General features: G+C 40.3%; 1 long non-coding RNA gene across 1 annotated transcript in view; it reads right to left on the reverse strand.

The window, feature by feature from the left end:
- LOC145819701 (uncharacterized) overlaps positions 1-5307 on the reverse strand; it is a 42707-nt gene extending 37400 nt beyond the window's left edge. The window contains exon 1 of the long non-coding RNA XR_014360468.1: positions 5107-5307. This is a non-coding gene — a long non-coding RNA (uncharacterized LOC145819701). The remainder of the gene's footprint in view (positions 1-5106) is intronic.
- Positions 5308-9018: the final 3711 nt, after the last annotated feature.

The following is a 9018-nucleotide window of genomic DNA, read 5'->3' on the forward strand; positions in this document are numbered from 1 at the left end:
TCTTGCACTGCCTCTGTCTTGGATGTATCAACAGACACCCCTTCCCTAGAAACTACATGGCCTAAGAACTTCACCTCCTCTAGCCAGAACTCACACTTCCCAAACTTAGCATAAAGCTGATGGGCTCTAAGTAAATCAAGCACCACCCTCAAGTGTTCCTCGTGCTCTTCCTCTGAAGGTGAATAGATAAGGATGTCGTCCACGAAGACGACTACAAAACGATCTAGAAATTCCCGGAATATCCGGTTCATCAAATCCATAAATACTGCCGGTGCATTGGTGAGCCCAAATGGCATCACCAAAAACTCATAGTGGCCATACTGCGTACGGAATGCCGTCTTTGGAATATCCTCCTCCCTGACTCTCAACTGATGATAACCTGATCTCAAGTCCATCTTCGAGAAACAACGGGAACCTTTCAACTGATCGAACAGATCATCTATACGGGGCATAGGGTACTTATTCTTAACCGTAGCCCGATTCAATTTCCGGTAATCTATACAAAGTCTCAAAGCACCACCTTTCTTTTTAACAAAGAGAGCCGGTGCTCCCCAAGGCGAAACACTAGGACGTATAAAGCCTTTATCTAGCAACTCCTGGAGTTGGATCTTCAACTCAACTAACTCAGCTGGGGCAAAACGATAGGGTGCCATAGAAATCGGTGTCGTGCCGGGCACTAAGTCAATAGAGAATTCAATCTCTCGATGCGGTGGCAAACCAACAAGATCCTCGGGAAAAACGTCCGAGTACTCACACACCACCCTTGGCAACACAATCTGAGTCTCACTGTCCTCACTAATCGAAAGGTTAGCAAGTAGACCACTAAGCTCACTCCGTCCTCGCGGAACATACCCCGGTGGCAAAACACTACCAACACGGTCCCCCAGAAAATGAAAACACTCACCATTCACAGTACAACAAGTGACTCTTTGGCGGTAGCAATCAATAACTGCCCGGTATGACGATAACCAGTCCATACCCAAAATAACATCGAAACCTCTCATAGGCATAACTACAAAGGAAAATGGGATTCTATGGTAATCAACCTCTATATCACAACCCCTAACACCGTGTTTCAAAATCAATTCACCCCCAAGAGGCGACACTACACAAATAGGAGATGCTAACTGTGCTAACTCCAACTCCAGAACAGATGCAAATGCAGCAGACACAAAGGAATGAGATGCACCCGTATCAATCAAAACATTAGCAACCGAGTTGCAAAACAAGAAAGTACCTCTCACAACAGATGGAGCCGGTACAAGATCCTGCGCGGTAACAGCATACACGCGCCCAGATGACCTCTGATCAACCTGCTCACCCCTAGGAGCATAAGATTGTTGCACCGACTGAGACGATGAAGCCCCCTGATTGGCCCTCGAGGCCTGACCCGACTGAGCTGGCTGTTGACCCTGAATCTGCCTCAAACCAGATGCACCAGGTGTGCTACCCAACTGCGGGCAATACCTCTTCATATGCCCTGGCTGACCACACTGATAACACGAGAGTGGCTGGCCTCTACCCTGACTCTGGTTCTGAGATCGAGCCGAAGATGATGCTGCTCTCTCCACTCCTCCCCTCTGAGGACAAACTGGAGACTTGTGGCCCAGCTGGCCACACTTGAAGCAGGTAATGTCTCCTTGACTGCCTTTCCCCGAACTAGCACTCGGCACAGGAAAAGTCGATCTAGAAAAGCTACTCTGAGATTGTTGGGGATTAAAACCCTTCTGTCTCCTACCATCACTCTGACCATCCTGACTCCTCTTGGAGCCCTTCTGTCCTTCCTCCTCCTCCTGCATCATGATTTCCATGTGGGCTGCAGCATCAACCAAACGCCCATAATCCCGAATCATAGTGCCCCCAACTCTCAGCTTGAGGCCACGCCTCAACTTCCTCTCAAACTCAATACAACGGCGTTCCTCAGACGCCACCAATTCAGGTGCAAACCTGGATAAACTAGTAAATGCAGCCTCAAACTCGGCCACTGAAGAACTCGACTGCTTAAGCTGGCAGAACTGGTCTCTCAGCTTCTCCCTAACTGCTGGAGATAAGAACTTCTCCTGGAAAGCATTCACAAAAGCCTCCCATGTACCTCCTATACGCCCCTTAGTGAACTTCCACCACTGACCCGCATCCCCCTTCAACTGGAATGATGCCAAGGTCACCTTCAACCCCTCGTCTTCGATGCCAAGCATCTCAAACGTCTTCGTTGTCTGTTCGAGCCATTCGTCTGCCTTAAGCGGCTCTTTAGGATCACCCACAAATTCATCCGGATTAGACCGGAAGAACTCCCTCTTCAGAAAGGAAGGTCCTGCATCCGCAACAACAACCTGGGCTTGATTCTCAGCCCTAAGAATGCCTACTGACTCCCTGAATGCCCCTGCTATCTCTCGGGCTAAAGCGCCCATAGCCTGTTGGCCTACTGGCTCGGCCACATTGGCCTGGCCAATTCCCTCATGAACTGCCGGAATCTCCTCTGGCACCGGTACCTCCTGCCTACCCGGCCTACCACGCCTACCGCGTCCTCGTCCTCGCCCTGACATCCTAATAAAGGAAACAAACAAAGACGTTAGCACATTAATAAATGTGCCGAAACTAAACACTCGCGTCCTAATGCATTGGACAAAAATAATTCATTCCACGTAAGCACATAATCACATAAGCACCTACGAATTTCATTCCTGGATAATAATAGTCCCGAAGCGTTACTATAGTTCCGGTTGGAAACAGCATTGATCAAGTGCCTTTCCAACAAGACTACTAGAAACTCAAGGGTCCAATTAACATCCTAGAAACTACGTTCCATACCCACATAATCACATAAACATGCTATCATATAAGCACATAACAGTACATCTAAGTCTCTATCAAGCGAGACGAACCCATTGTGATACTAATCACTTCCCACGTACCCAAAGTATTCGAACCCGGTACGCTCTGATACCAAGTTGTAACGCCCTCAAAATAAACCCATAATAACCATAACATTAACATGCATTTATAAAAGAAAATGAATCATTTGAGTTATTCATCAGAGTATTCTTATTGAAAGGCATCACATGTAACATCCTGCAACATCAAAATAAATGCCCTAAGGGCTTACATCTTTCCAAGCTAACACTTGGACACAAAAAGGATGAGTACTAACTCATTTACAAGTTAAGCCCTAGGCTTGAATGTTTACATGAAACCTCAAATTAACAAAATAAAACATATAACTAAAGACAAGTCTTCAAAATCCCAAACATCGAATCCTTCCAGGCTAAGTCTGTGGAGGTAGCTTATCACCTGAACCTGAAAATGATGTTCCCATAAAGGGTGAGCCACAGCCCAGTAGAAAACACACTAAACCAAATATAAGCATTGAATAAAGCTATAGCATTCAATAGATGGTTAACTAAGATAATCAATTTTATCATTAAACAGTCTCATGACACTAATGTCTAAGACACATTTCACTTTCCATTATTATCAACATGGCTCAGAACCTGGCCAACTTACAACAGTGAATTGTATATCATATTCACATTACTTCCAATATCAACAAAACAAACGAGACTCAAGCTCATATCAAAACACTTCATACTTCCCATTTGATACACATTTTAGTGCTGTATCAATAATCATGTAAAAACACTTCAATATAATAAGCACACATAAAAATGGTGCTAATGGAGTCCATCCCCTATCTCCTCCCAAACAAAAATCCGGTTTAGAGGTCCATCCCCTATCTTCCCCTAAACCGTGGAGTACATCCCCTATCTCCTCCCACACAAAACAATGTATGCAAATGCAATGCTCAATCAATACACGTATTTTCTGTATTAATGCAATAGTCAAAATTAATGACTTAACCAATGTGATTAGTTTCAGTTATTCCTAATCCACATGCAATGTCTACAACAATCACGACTATCCTCCACCGATAGCCCAAAACAGTTATTTCTAGACTGGAAATAAATACAACAACAATTCACTAGGCGAGTGGTTTAAATTATCCCACCACACCATTTAATCAATGAATTCCTCAATTTCATGAATTTAACCAAATTCCCTTAAACTAATTATACAAATTAATTTATTAATACAACTAGGGTTTTTCCCAAAATTACCAAAGTATCCCCAACATATCAAAATACCAAAACTTAGAACAAAACTTATAGAATGGAGTAGGAAATCCCTACCTCGAAGTGAAGAACTCGAATGGATAAGATGAAGATGAAGACCCAAATTCCAAAGTGCTCCAAACCACCAAACGTTCAGATTAAATGGAAGCCCTCGACTCACTCTATCTTTTTAGCAAAGGACTTAGGGTAGAAATACACTCTAAGTAGATCAAACCTAAGAGAGAAGGTGTGTAGGGAGAGGGAGAAGACGGTTCTAGGGTTTTAAAATCAAAAAGGAGATGAAAAATGATCCAGAAAGTCGGATCTCGGGTTTTTATACCAGTCGCCCCGCTCGAGCGTGGAAACCCCCGCTCGAGCGGCGAATGCACACTCCCAGAAGTTTTTGCAGACAGGTCCCCGCTCGAGCGCCCAACTCCCCGCTCGAGCGTCACTCACGACTTCCCGCTCGAGCGTCCAATCCCCCGCTCGAGCGGCCAACACTACACAGGAGATACTGGATGGGTGTATTCCCCGCTCGAGCGTCCAAACCTCCGCTCGAGCGGATAAGCCAAAATCTAGGCAACTAGACTTGGTTCCTAAGCTCAACCAACCTGCTCCAAATCTTCCCAACACAACCCAAGATTCAAAATAAGGAAATAATGAATGACAACAACAATTATACAATGACGGAATCTACGGAACCTAAGTCCGGATACAATAATCAAATGGGAAAAGACCGGGGTCGCTATATTTACTCTTTCACATTATTTGTTACCATTAATCACTTAATTTATAAACAAAAACGATAAAAAAAACTTGTCTTTTTCTTATAATTTTTTTCACCAATCACTACATCCAAACAGAGTATTACTCTAATATTTTCCCTTTCTTTTTTGTTGGTTTTCCAATTACGCTGTCATGACTGTGATACAAGCAACAGACAAGTAGCTCTAGCTACTAGAACGAGGAGGAAAAGAAAAGGGCGGAGGAACAAACTCACTCTTCGGTGCTTGGCGCGGAGGACCTCCAGCGAGATCTTGTAGGGATCTTCGTCAACAGCTTTTGGAGCTTTTCTCCACAGCGGAGGATGAGACGGCGAAAGCCAAACAGGTCTCGGCAGTGGCAATGGGCAGCGGCGACGACCGAGAGAGAGAGAGAGAGAAACTTCTGAAAACGCTTGGGCTGAACAAAGGGTCTAGGGATTTGAAAAAAAAATTAAGAGGGAATTTTGATTTTGACAAAATCATTTGGGGAATTTTTCGTATTTTTTTTTGTTTTTATTGAATTTTTTTAATATTTTAAGTAATTTTTTTTATTTTTTAGACACACTTAACATAAATACACGTAAAAAAAATCTTTTAAAAATTTATTAAATATCAAAAATATAAAAAAAAATACAAGAATTTAGGATATTTTTTTGTATTTTTATGTATGTATTAATTTTTTAAAATATTTTTACTTTTTAGATACATCTAAGTAAGGTGCATCTAAAAAAGTAAAAAAAAAATTAAAAATTTAAAAATATTCACTAAAAACAAAAAAAACATGAAAATCAAAAAACTCAATTTTCAAAAAACTTAATCCAGAAAACTCAAACCAAACACACTGAATAGTGTTGAAATAGATAGAGAGAGCAATGACGAGTTCAAATATCTATTGCAGAGACAAATGAGTAGAGAGATGAAGAATCCAGTGAGGAAGAACTATCAACGATGGTCGTTCAATAATCTGAGTGAAATAGAGAAGTCTGAGTAAGAAATAGAGAGAGCTCAGGCACAACTAAGACAAGTCAAGGGAAAGAAAATAGAGTAGAGAAAGAAAAGAAGAAATATTGGGAAAAAAATTAAGGAAGAAAATGATTTAGTAGAACAAAATAAAATCATGTTGTAGATAATTTTTTCAACATTTTTTTTTTTATTAAAATTTAGTTAAATTATATATATGTGTGTGTGCGCGCGCGCGCGCGCGCGCGTGTTTATAGATATTTTAAAAAGTATATTGTTTGTCTATTACTATTTCTATTATGTTCAATAAAGACACTATGACACAAAATAAATCTAAAATAGAGATATGTGATCAATTGCAATTGTCACTTAGGGATGAAACTTTAAAATTAATTAAGAAAGCTGAGAGTTGAGAGAGAATGAGAGTTTGAGAGAGAGAGATCTGTTTGTGAGAGATAAAATGAGAGAAGGGTGGTATTATATGACTTGGGGAAGGAATGGGTTAATTTATAAAATAAAAAATAAAAAATTGGTTGTTGGTAGAATTAACAGTCATATGATCGTTTCAATTTTTTTTTTTATAATTTTTTGACCATTGTACTTACAGAGGATAGGGGGACGTTGGGCCTGGTCGGGCTAGGTAAGAAAAAAAAATTTGGCCTCACAGGATGGGTTGCACTTCGTAACACACCCCGGCCAAGCCGGGCTCCAGAACACAAGGCCTAGGGTCTTGGGTTAAGCTTAAGCCTGGGCCTAGCTGGGCCCACCCAGGGCGCGAGCGGGATTCGAGTGTGCTGCTGGCCAAATTTACATAGCAATATGTGGGTGGTGGTTATGAGATATGTGATTAATGGTTATGAAATATGTAATGTTGGTTATAATCAAAGTGGTATGGTTATGAGTCAAATGGTATTAGTTATGAGATATGTGATTAGTGATTATGAGCAAAGTAGTATGGTTATGAGATATATGGGTAGAGGTTATGAGATATGTGATGTTAGTTATGATCAAAATGATGGTTATGAGTCAAAGAGTGTTAGTTATGAGATATGTGATTAGTGGTTACGATATATATATAATGTTGGTTATGAGGCAAAGGGTGCTGGTTATGAAATGTGGTTATGACATTTGTGGATAAAGGTTATGAGATATATGATTAGTGATTATGCGATATGTGATTTTGGTTATGAGCAAAGTGGTGTAATTATAAGTCAAATAGTGTTTGGTTATGAGATATGTGATTAGTGGTTATAAAATATGTTATTGTAACGGCCCCAAAATCCATGTCACATTTATCTTTATTTATTATGCGTTAATATGAATTAATTTGAGAATATCTGTCTGAAGTGGGAAAATATCTGTTGGAGTTACGACTTCGGAACTGGAATTGGTGATCTTAATGGGTTTAAAAACCAAAATGAAGTACATGGATATGCTAATGGGAATTTTTAGAGCCATTTGGGAAGTTTAATTGAAAAGTGATTTTGTTTGATTCGCTAAGTCATGTTTGGCTCATTTTTTTGTAATTATATATGTATATATGAGATATGAGCTCATTTGAGTCAACAAAAAGAAGAAGAAAAATCTGGGGAAAGAGAGAGAGTTCTAGAGAAAGAGAGGAACCAAGAGGAATGTGTAGAATTTGAAGGAGAGGCTCAAGATGAAGCTTGTATTCAACAAGATTATGCAAGATTAAGTAACTATAAAGACCCTAGGTAAGAATCTAATCCCCAATTCTTGAAGATTAAGTGTTATGGAGTTGAATTTATGAATTATGTGTGAGTTTTGCATGTATTCTTGCTATATAATGTTATGAACATGTTGTATCCTCATGCATGGCATAGATGCATGGAAATCATGTTTATAAACTTGTTTTTCTTGCATGATTCTTGAGATTTGAAGAATAACTCCATGGATTTCAAAGATGGGAGCTTACTTTGCACATTTTGTATTTCAACTCAAGGGTTTGAATGTGTTGTTTTAAATTTAAGCTCCATTTTGAAGTTATGCTTTTGTTTAAACTAGATATGTTGCCTTGAATATGTTTTTGTAAGTTTTTGGCCTTGAAATACATGGAAATGAAGTTTGATTTTGGAAAAAATGAGGTTCCATTCAAGAGCAGAATTTCGAATTGAAATTGTGCCCAGACCGCTCGAATGGCCTAGGCCACCGCTCAAGCGGCCAATTCCTTTTTGGCCAAAATTGCATTCTGAAGTTCCACCGCTTGTGCGGCCAAGGCCACCGCACGAGCGGCCAGGCCACCACACGTGCGGCCCAATAGGGTAATTTTTTCCGGTTTTGTTTCCTTCTTGTTTTCGGACTTCCGGGCCTTTATTTACACGGTTTTTACGTGTCATATACATCCATATGCACTGCATGAGCATAAAAGAAATTAAAGAAATAATAGAAATGCTTTATCGGATATGTAACAAATGAACCGATTGAACGAATTAAAGAAAATGTGTTTTGTTATGCTTGGTTCTATTTTTGCAGGTTGACCCGTTAAGGTGGATCATCCAGCCAAGCACTGTGAGTAACAAAGTTGTAAAGTTATATTTAAGTTCTATTTCCTTTCGACTGCCATTGTTAAGGACTGCTTCGATATGATTTACTGAATAAATGAACTCATCCAATATGTTCACGTGGCCCTTACACAAGGGTAATAATACCGTGGTTATGTTTACGTGGCCCTTACTCCGGGGGTAATAATACCGTGGTATATGTTCACATGGCCCTTACCCGAGGGTAACAATACCGTGGTATATGTTCACTTGGCCCTTACCCGGGGGTAACAATACCATGGTATATGTTCACGTGGCCCTTACCCGGGGATAATAATACCGTGGAATATGTTCACGTGGCCCTCGCCTGGGGAGTAATAATGCCATGGCTTCATGTATACAAGATATTGGTTTATATGATCGTCTATTCTATGATCTTAAAGACCACTACATGTACACGTGGCCTTATGACAGCTATGCTTGCATTTAACGAACATGCTACTGCTATGTGAACGAACTTGCTACAGTAACTGATTGATTTTAATGTCTCATTCATAACTTCTTTATGCATTTGTTATTCACTGGGCTTTTGTTCACTGTTTTTTGTATATGTATGTATAGGTGAGTGTCCTGGAGGTTAAGCCTAGACAAATACCGTTAGTCAAGCCACCGCCTAAAGCCTATTGA

Source organism: Camellia sinensis, chromosome 2, assembly GCF_055761805.1.
Source record: "Camellia sinensis isolate YWXY chromosome 2, ASM5576180v1, whole genome shotgun sequence".
Lineage (NCBI taxonomy): Eukaryota > Viridiplantae > Streptophyta > Magnoliopsida > Ericales > Theaceae > Camellia > Camellia sinensis.